We start from the raw sequence: 8,977 nt of genomic DNA, 5'->3' as shown, positions 1-8,977 counted from the left end.
CTATCATTTATAGATTTAACCGCGGTCTATTTGTCTCTATTTCTTGTTGATTACAGAATCAAATCAACTGGCACGCTTATACATCCAAAGGCGAGGTTTGGACCTGCACTGGAGTTAAGCAGATCTCCCAGGCCTCGTGTTTTCTGTCAACACCCCCACTCTGCTTGACGTCATCATGATTACTGGTTTAGATGTCACCTCTTCAACCAATCCCATGACCCTGAACTCCAAGAACCAGTTTGAGTTTAAAACAAAAACCATAGGTGGCTGGTCTGGCTATGTCGCTGCAAACATGGGCAAAGGATCTGTCACCCCCCAAGAGCACACAACCTTTCTGCTAATGTGGCTTGAGAAATTCCTGTTCTGTGGATCGAGTTGTGGCCCTACCACCAACTGGCAGTTCTTAGCCGAAAGCCTTGAAGCAAAGAAACAAATCTGTTTAGGCAAAATCCTCCTCGGCTATCTGTATCAGATGTTGAACAACGCATCGACTAAAATAGCCACAAGCTCGATAGTAGCTGCAAGTGGACCATGGTGGTTACTGCAAACATGGCTTAACTTAGTCGTCATGAAAGCTGTGAATCAGCCAGCCCTATCAGAGTCCTAGTTTCCAAGTCTAAAGCCGATCGCCAATGAAGATGGGGGAGAACTAACTCATCGCAGATGCATGTCCTATGGAGAAGTTGCATCAACACCAGCCAATTCTGGAGCAAAGCTATCAGCTGAACTGCTCAAGGACTGGTTCTCTAGCTTCTACGATGGCTTCAAGAAAGATGCTCGAGTCTAGTTCGCATATGAGGATACAGTAGACTTTGAGCTACCATCGGACTTCCGGTTTGAAGAAATCAACTCTGAGAAGTACGATAAGTCTAGAGAAGTCTTTTCAGCTGCTATCAGCCCGTGTATTCTTCCTATTGGCATTCATCAAGGAAGAAATATACAAGTATCCTATGAGTTCTATCACCCAATGAGCTCGGCCAGGCAGTTTGGGATGGGACAGGTCCCAATCGGCTTGTACTTCACTGATAAGATCCAATGCAGAGGAGAAATCTCATCAACACTGATGATGGATCGGCTGCTCAACATCCCAGGACCTCCTTTGGGCAGCATTGAAAATATAGAGCTAGCAAGGTTCAAGAGCAGGAACTTTGACAGATGGTGGGGTGAATGGAAGCAACACTTGTTCCAACAATCGGCTTCCATGTACATGACAGATCTATTCCCGGATGTCATCCCTCAGGTATATCTTGACTAATCTCTTCTTCTATTTTGCAGACAACAGAATCCTGTCCTCCTCGCAAAAGCAATAGTGGCAAGGATATAGAATATGCTCCAGGCCTTATCCCAAATGGAGGTGGACTAGCTCCCCCTGTCATTGGCTACCATGCCCCAGGACCTCAAGTTTACTCCAAGGGCAGCTGGGAGAATCGGCCGATGTTGGCAAAAAGAGGAAAACTAAGGCATCAGCTATTGATTCATCAACTCTAGCACCAAAGAAAAAGGCCAAAAAGAAGAAATCCAAGCAAACCAATGATTTGCCTGCCATAGACCCGTCCATAGAACAAGCCTTGGATGAAGAGGAAATCGAGGAAGATGTTGACCAAGCGGCAACCGAACTGAGTGACTTAGGAGAAAAAACACCATCGGCTTTACCCAAACAGACTCCTCCAACTCCTGCTTCTCCAGCCCACTTTTCAATGGTAAATAACTCATCTTGATCACCTTTTTGAAAAAATTGTAGAGCCGATTATTTGTAAGTCTTGTATTTGCAGAAAAAGAAAACTACTGTGAAGAAGAAATTGACACTAGCACCATCTAAACAGGTTCCATCGGTAAGGTTTCTTCTGTAAAATCTTTTAAATTTGCTCGTAGCCGATGATAATTAACACTTGTCTCTTTTAGCGTCCTCCTCCTTCACCTCCTGTACAGCTGATGTCAAGTGACCGTAGTCCATCGGCTATAGACAGCCACAACATTGAGGAAGAAGAAGAACCAGCAGCTCCTGCCATCCTAGTAAGTCTCATTCTAAAAATTCCCAGATCGGCTGTATAACATATTTTGATATTCAATTATCTTCAATTTCCACTTTTGCAGGTATTAGCTGATATGTTCTCCTTTGATATCAAGGATTATCTTGATCAAGAGGCAAAAGATGAAACAACAAGCAAGACCCTAGCTCCTCTAGACGAAGATGTCAAAAGAACTCTTGAAGATATATCTCATCGGCTAGAGGCATCTTTAAACAATTTTGTGGTTGATTGTGGTTCCATTCGGGCAAGACTTCGAGAAATTCACGCTCTGATCCCGGATGATCTTTCGAACACCATCACTCCAGCTGCATACCTCGAGCAACATCAATTCAAGCTAGAAAAAACTAAACAAAGATTACCCGAATGGCGAGAGCGGAAGGACATCGAAGCCACAATCCAAGCCAATCGGCAACTCGTGCATGAAGAGAAGTCCAAGCTTGATAAATTATCTGAAGGTCCGATCCAGTCCAACATAGATCGGCTTGAGGCCCGAAAGATTGATCTCATGGCACAACTTGAAGAATGCAATGCTAAATTGGCCTTGGAAACACAGAAGCTAGCCAATCTCCCAAAAGCAATCGAAGAGAAAAAATCATGACTTAAATCGGCCATCAAAAATGTTGCTGATTTAACCAAGTCTGTGAAGGTTATCCCAGGAACCGATGCCCAAGACATCCAAGAAGTAGAGGAAATTAGACAATGACCTATATCGGCTATCCTGCAATACCTCTCTAAATGATTGGCTTTGTAATAAGACTTAGCTTGAAACTCATTTTTGTAATCGGCTATTTGTAGTCTAACTCTTAATCCATCTGCCGATTAATATAATTTTCGCGTTGAAAATCCACTTTTTTTTTCATATATCTGCCCCCCTAATTTTGCAATGACGAAGGCATTGATAAAATTATAACTTGTACTAAGGGCGATATAGCAAATATCGGCCATCATACATCGGCAAAACACCATCGATTATAATAATACAGAAAAACAACTAAGGGCGATATAACCATATCGGCCGTCATACATCGGCAAGACACAACCGATTATGATAACAAAACTAAGGGCGATATAACTATATCGGCCATCTGAAGGCGATCTAAATACATCGGCTAACATGCATCGGCAACACTTAGCCGATCATGCAATGACCCAGACACTTGGGTAATATTTCTTCAAGTACTTGTCATTAAGTGCTCGTCCATAAACTTCTCCATCAAACCCTTGCAACATACAAGCTCCTTTGGACACAACCTTATGGATTTGAAACGGTCCTTCCCAATTTGGTGACCACTTGTCACGCCATGAAAATCGCCTAGTTTAATAATTCATTCTTTAAATCATTTTTAGAAATTATTTTAGAAGCTTACAAGTTAAACTCTAATAATCTAGGAAAAATTTCAACATAAAATTGAGCTAGATAAAATTTTATTAAATACTTTGCTTGTTTATCTATTTTCTAGATTTTTTTGGAAATTATTTGAGCAAGGGAAGTATTTTTAATAAATGAAACATCATTTCACGAATTATTTTAATTGAAAAAGTCTTTAAAATTCCCTAGGCCGTTGGGCCGTTTCCGGCCCAACTCCTCTTTTCCTCGCGCGCGGCCGTGCGGCCCAAGCCGGCCCAAGCCGAGCCGCCACCGCCCCCCTCCTTTTAGCCGCCGACATGTGGGGCCCACATGTCGGGGTTGTCTTCAACCTCCAGCCGGCCTGCCGAGCCCAAGCCGCCGCCGTTCCCCGCCAAATCCGCCCCAACCGGCCATCTCTGAGTCCGATTGGTTGAGGGGTTTTTATCCCTTTGTTGTCCTCTATCCTTTCCCCAAGAATTGGAGCTAATTGCTTCGTATTTTATCCGAATCAAACTCGATTTCGAGTTTATCTTTCCACCTAACCCTAGGATTTTCCGGCTTCGATTCCTCTCGTTTGGAGTCCGATTTCTCTAATCCAAGCCTATAAATAGCATCCCCTAGTCATCCTCTTCTGTTTGCCCGAAGTCCTAGCCGTCGCCGTTGCCCATAGCACCGCCGCCGCGTTGAACTAGTCGCCGCCGCCGCCGATGCCGTTCCAGCCGCGCCGCGCCGCCGCTGTAGCCGTCGCCGCCGCTTCCCATTGCCGCCGTCGGGTGCGTGCGGAGGAGGAGTACCCCGGCAACCCCTTCGCCGCCGTCGCAAGCCGCCAGAGCGCCGTCGCCACCGTCGAGCCGAGCCGCGCCGTCCTCGGTCCTCGTCGCCGGCCGTTGTTCGTCGTCGTCCGTCGTTGTTCTTTGCACCGGTGAGTTCGCGTCGTCGTCCTCTACGCGTAGGTGTCCTTGGATAGCCCGGCCGAGCCCTCTACCACCGGTGGTCGCGTCATCCCGCACCATGGCCGGCGATGATGTCGTAATGACGTCATAAATCTTTTATTTAATTCGTAATAATTTTCTGTATTTGATGAAAATCTGATTAAACTTCAGAAATTCATAACTAAATCATCGTAACTCGGATTCGAGTGGTTCAAGTTGCTAAATTCATCTAAAATCGAGATCTACATGTTAAAAATATCCACATGTTCTGTTTATGCTTGTTTTTGTACTGTTTTGTTGATTTTGTTCATTTGCTTTAGTTTCTGACGTTCTGGAGGAGAGCGTTTTCGTTGAGGAAGGTTCAGAAGCGTTTGAAGAAGCTCAAGGCAAGTCACATGGATCCCAAACAACCTTTTGAGCATGTTGAACCTGTTTAAAGCTAATGTTTTATTTTAACTTATGCATTATTTTCGAATGTCATCGGGTGGTGAACCTTTCCCAATTAATTAATGGTCGAAGATGACTTTATTTTCCTATGGGTTATAATTTGATTAGCTAGAACCTTATATATTGGTTTGGTTCAGCTAAATGCTATATGTATAATTGCTTAGCCATGCTTAGAAATATTAGCTCATCAATGGGATGAATCATATTACATTATTATTTATGTTTATATATTTAATGGTAGCTCACGATGGTTAATCATGTTATGATAATTAATTGATAATTAAAACCTTATTAAAGGTGGGTTGTGAGCATATGGTTTTGATGGTCGTGCTCATGACAATTAAGGACCAGTTCGCGAGCTACTGTTGTGAAACATTAACCGTGACAACCACAAGCCAGCATGGGTAACAGCTTTACCTTTTGTATAGAATAGTTCATTACGGGGTGCCAGACTGAGAAGCGGCGAGAAGTCCGTGGGGGTCGCTGGGGAGTCCATGCCTCTGGTTATTGAGGGGGTGATTATGATCCAGGAACGGTGCGCTGTGGTGGATTGTGTTGTGTAAGGGGTACTGTCACAGTTCCTATCCGAGATATCATGGTGGTATTGAGGCGCATGGTGACATGTTGTGGAGCTATGTCTTGTGGGTATAGTGGTACACCTCTGGCCAGAGTAAAACTATTCGAATAGCCGTGCCCGCGGTTATGGGTGAGTTTAACAATGTTTTTCGTCATTAGTCTCACACTACTCATTATTGGTGATAGTTTGTGATAACTAAATTGACTCCTGGTTTGGAATGGTATATTCCTGGTATGGAGGTTTGATTTGTACAACCGGGGTTGGTTGTTCAGGTGAGGTTGGGCCTATGCAACACGGGTGTGTTGTATAGTGTTCATTTAATATTGCTTAATTACTCAACTGTTTTACTGTTCTCTCAAATGTTTATTAAATGTTGTTTATGCAATTGAGCTGTATTATGCCATGCTTTGTTATCCTGTGCACTTGCATATTTGTTGTGTGGCTTATTGAGTATGTCATATGCTCATTCTTGCAATATTCATTCATTAGAGGAGGAGTACTTTAGTGAAGGTGATGATCAGGAGGGTTAGGCTTTGTTCGGGTCAAGTTGCTTGTGGAGTGGAGTCGCCATAGCTGTTTAGTCTTATGTTTATTTCCGCTGCGTAGAATTTTATTCTTTTGAGAGGAACTATCCACCTCTATAATAATTTATTATTTTGCGAATATTAATTAGCTGTTTGATAGTATTCTATTATCAATTTGTTATTGTGTGCCTCGGCTGATTCCTGGATGAGGATTTAACGCACATGTAAGCGTTTGGAATTTTGGATAGAAATTCCGGGCGTGACACCACATGCCGAATTTGTTATCTGAGTTCCTATCGGCAAAATTAGCTTCCAAACAAGCTCTCCCTCAGAAAAAGACTTAGGCACCACCTTCTTGTTATAATGTTGAGCAACCCTTTCCTTATCCTTGGTAGCTTTTGCAAGAGCTCTCAATCTGGATTGAACCAAATCTTCCTTCTCATCGGCCATGAGATTATAATATTCATTAGCTGACAACTCATTCTGCAAATCTGTTCCCATGGTAAAACTGCCTCAAATCAATCCGTGGCAAGCCATCCGATAAGACCACAATGCTTCAGCCAACCTAGTATGCCATTGCCGAGGATAATCAGAAATCTTTCTCTTAATCAACTTGATCAAACTCTTGTTAGACGCCTCGGCTTGTCCATTGGCTTGTGCATAATACGACGCAGAATTCAACATTTTGATACCCATGCTATCGGCAAACTGAACAAACTCATTAGACACAAAGATAGACCCTTGATCGGTTGTAATTGTTTGAGGAATCCCAAATCGGTAAATAATATACTCTTGAACGAGTTGTATAGCATCCCCCAAATCATTAGCTTCAACATTTTGCTCCCGAGATACATGCTTTAAAGTTACCAGCCGAAATCCATCCATCAACTCCCGGCACCTCTCATTGTATACCATCAACGTACCATTTTTGCATTCATATTCTCCTACCAATTGACTGATCACCAACAAGGAATCACCCATAATTTCGACTGCATCGGCTTCAACTTCCTTAAGCAACTGCAACCCCTTGAGAACCGCTTCATATTCAGCCTGATTGTTTGTTGCATAGGGCTTAATTGTATAGGCAAACTCAAAACTTGCCCCCGAGGGGAAATTATAACTAAGCCGATACCATAACCATGAGTGCACACTGATCCATCGAAAAACAAAGTCCAAGGCACAATATCGATCGATCCGATTGAGTCATCATGATGATCCACAATAAAATTGGCTATAGCTTGTTCTTTAATCGCTTTTGGTGACTCATACCGAAGATCAAATTCCGTTAAAGCAAATATCAATTTTCCAACCCTTCCTTTCAAAATCGGAGCCGATAGCATGTATTTAACCACATCGGCCTTACATATCACAGCGCATTCATTGGATAATAGATAATGCCTCAACTTTGTGCAAGAGAAATATAGACACAAACACAACTTTTCCATAGGAGAATACCTTGTCTCTCCATCCAAGAGCCTGCGGCTTAAATAAAATACAGCTCTCTCTTTCCCTTCAAGCTCCTGAATCAAAACTCAGCCGATTGACTTCTCACCGGCTGATAGATATAATCTGAAAGGTATACCCTTCTGTGGAGGGATTAAAACTGGAGGAGAACTAAGATATTCTTTAATATTATCCAAAGCCTTATGTTGTTTAGCCCCCAGATGAATTCTTGATCGGCTTTCAATCTCAACAAAGGTGTAAAAGGTTCCAACCTACCAGATAAATTAGAAATAAACCTTATAACAAAATTTATCTTGCCGATCATTTCCTGCAACTTCTTCTTGTCCTCCTGAGGTTGAATCTTCTTGATTGCATTAATACTCCTTTGAGTTACCTCAATCCCCCTCTCATGAACAAGAAATCCCAAAAACTGACCAGCCGATACTCCAAAAGCACACTTTGTCGGATTCATCTTCAGGCCATATTTTCTAGTCCTCTCAAAAACCTTCCTCAAATCGGCTATGTGGTTTTCTACCTCCTTGGACTTAACGACCATGTCATCAATATAAACTTCAACTAACCAGCCGATCAGATCATAGAATATGTAGTTCATGGCCCTCTGATATGTAGCTCCAGCACTCTTCAAGCCAAAAGTCATCACAACCCACTCAAACAAGCCAATTGCACCAGGACACCTGAAAGCTGTCTTATGAATGTCTTCTTCTGCCATAAAGATCTGATTGTAACCCGCATTGCCATCCATAAAACTTAATATCTTAAGCCCTGAAGCAGCATCAACCAATTTATCGGCAACCGGCATTGGGTACTTGTCCTTTGGGGTAGCCTTGTTTAGATCCCGAAAATCAGTGCACACTCTGACCTTGCCATTTTTCTTGATAACTGGAACTATATTAGAAACCCACTCAGCATATCGGCATGGACGGATAAAACCAGCATCATATAAACGTGTAACCTTAGCCTTGACAGCATCGAGCATATCGGCTTTGCATCTCCTCGGCAACTGCTGGTATGGTCTAACCCCCGGTTTAATAGGAAGCCGATGTTCAACAATCGATCGGCTGAGTCCTGGCATCTCATAATACTCCCAAGCGAAGCAATCTTTATATTCCTTTAAAAGCTCTATCAGCTTGGCTCTGAATTCTGGAGATAAGTTATTGCTGATGAATGTCGGCCTGGGTCTATCACCTGGACCTATATCAATTTCTTCCAAATCATCAGCTGACATGAAACCCTGTCCTTGCTTGTCATCGAGATCATCTACTGTATCCTTGGTGTAGACGTTTGAACCCACCACGATGCCCTCAAAATAATAATTTGGGCTCTCCATCTTCAATTGTGTCACGCCCGGAATTTCTATCCAAAATTCCAAACGCTTACATGTGTGTAAACCCTCGTCCAGGAATCAGCTGAGGCACACAGTAACAAATTGATAATAGAGTGCAATTATTACTCTAATTAATAATCGAATATAAAGTCATTACAGAGGTAGATAGTTCCTCTCAAACAATAAAGATCTAAGCAGCGGAAAATAAGATAAACGCACAGACGACTCCATTCCACAAGCAGCTTGACCAGGACTACGCCTAATCCTCCACACCTTCAGCAACACTATAGAACTCCACCTCTGATGAATGTTTGCAAGGTGAGTATATGAC

At 42.8% G+C, this 8,977-nt stretch overlaps 1 long non-coding RNA gene across 1 annotated transcript; it reads left to right on the top strand.

Annotated features, from left to right (window-relative positions):
- Positions 1 to 3,709: 3,709 nt before the first annotated feature.
- LOC136354794 (uncharacterized) lies at positions 3,710 to 5,719 on the top strand. Its single transcript, XR_010738576.1, has 3 exons — positions 3,710 to 4,300; positions 4,631 to 4,696; positions 5,191 to 5,719. It is a non-coding gene; the product is annotated as an uncharacterized lncRNA (long non-coding RNA).
- The last annotated feature ends 3,258 nt before the right edge of the window (positions 5,720 to 8,977 follow it).

This window comes from Oryza sativa, chromosome 12 (assembly GCF_034140825.1).
Source record: "Oryza sativa Japonica Group chromosome 12, ASM3414082v1".
Lineage (NCBI taxonomy): Eukaryota > Viridiplantae > Streptophyta > Magnoliopsida > Poales > Poaceae > Oryza > Oryza sativa.
Note: the sequence above shows the minus strand (reverse complement) of the source record. Positions and strands in the feature narration are given on the sequence as shown.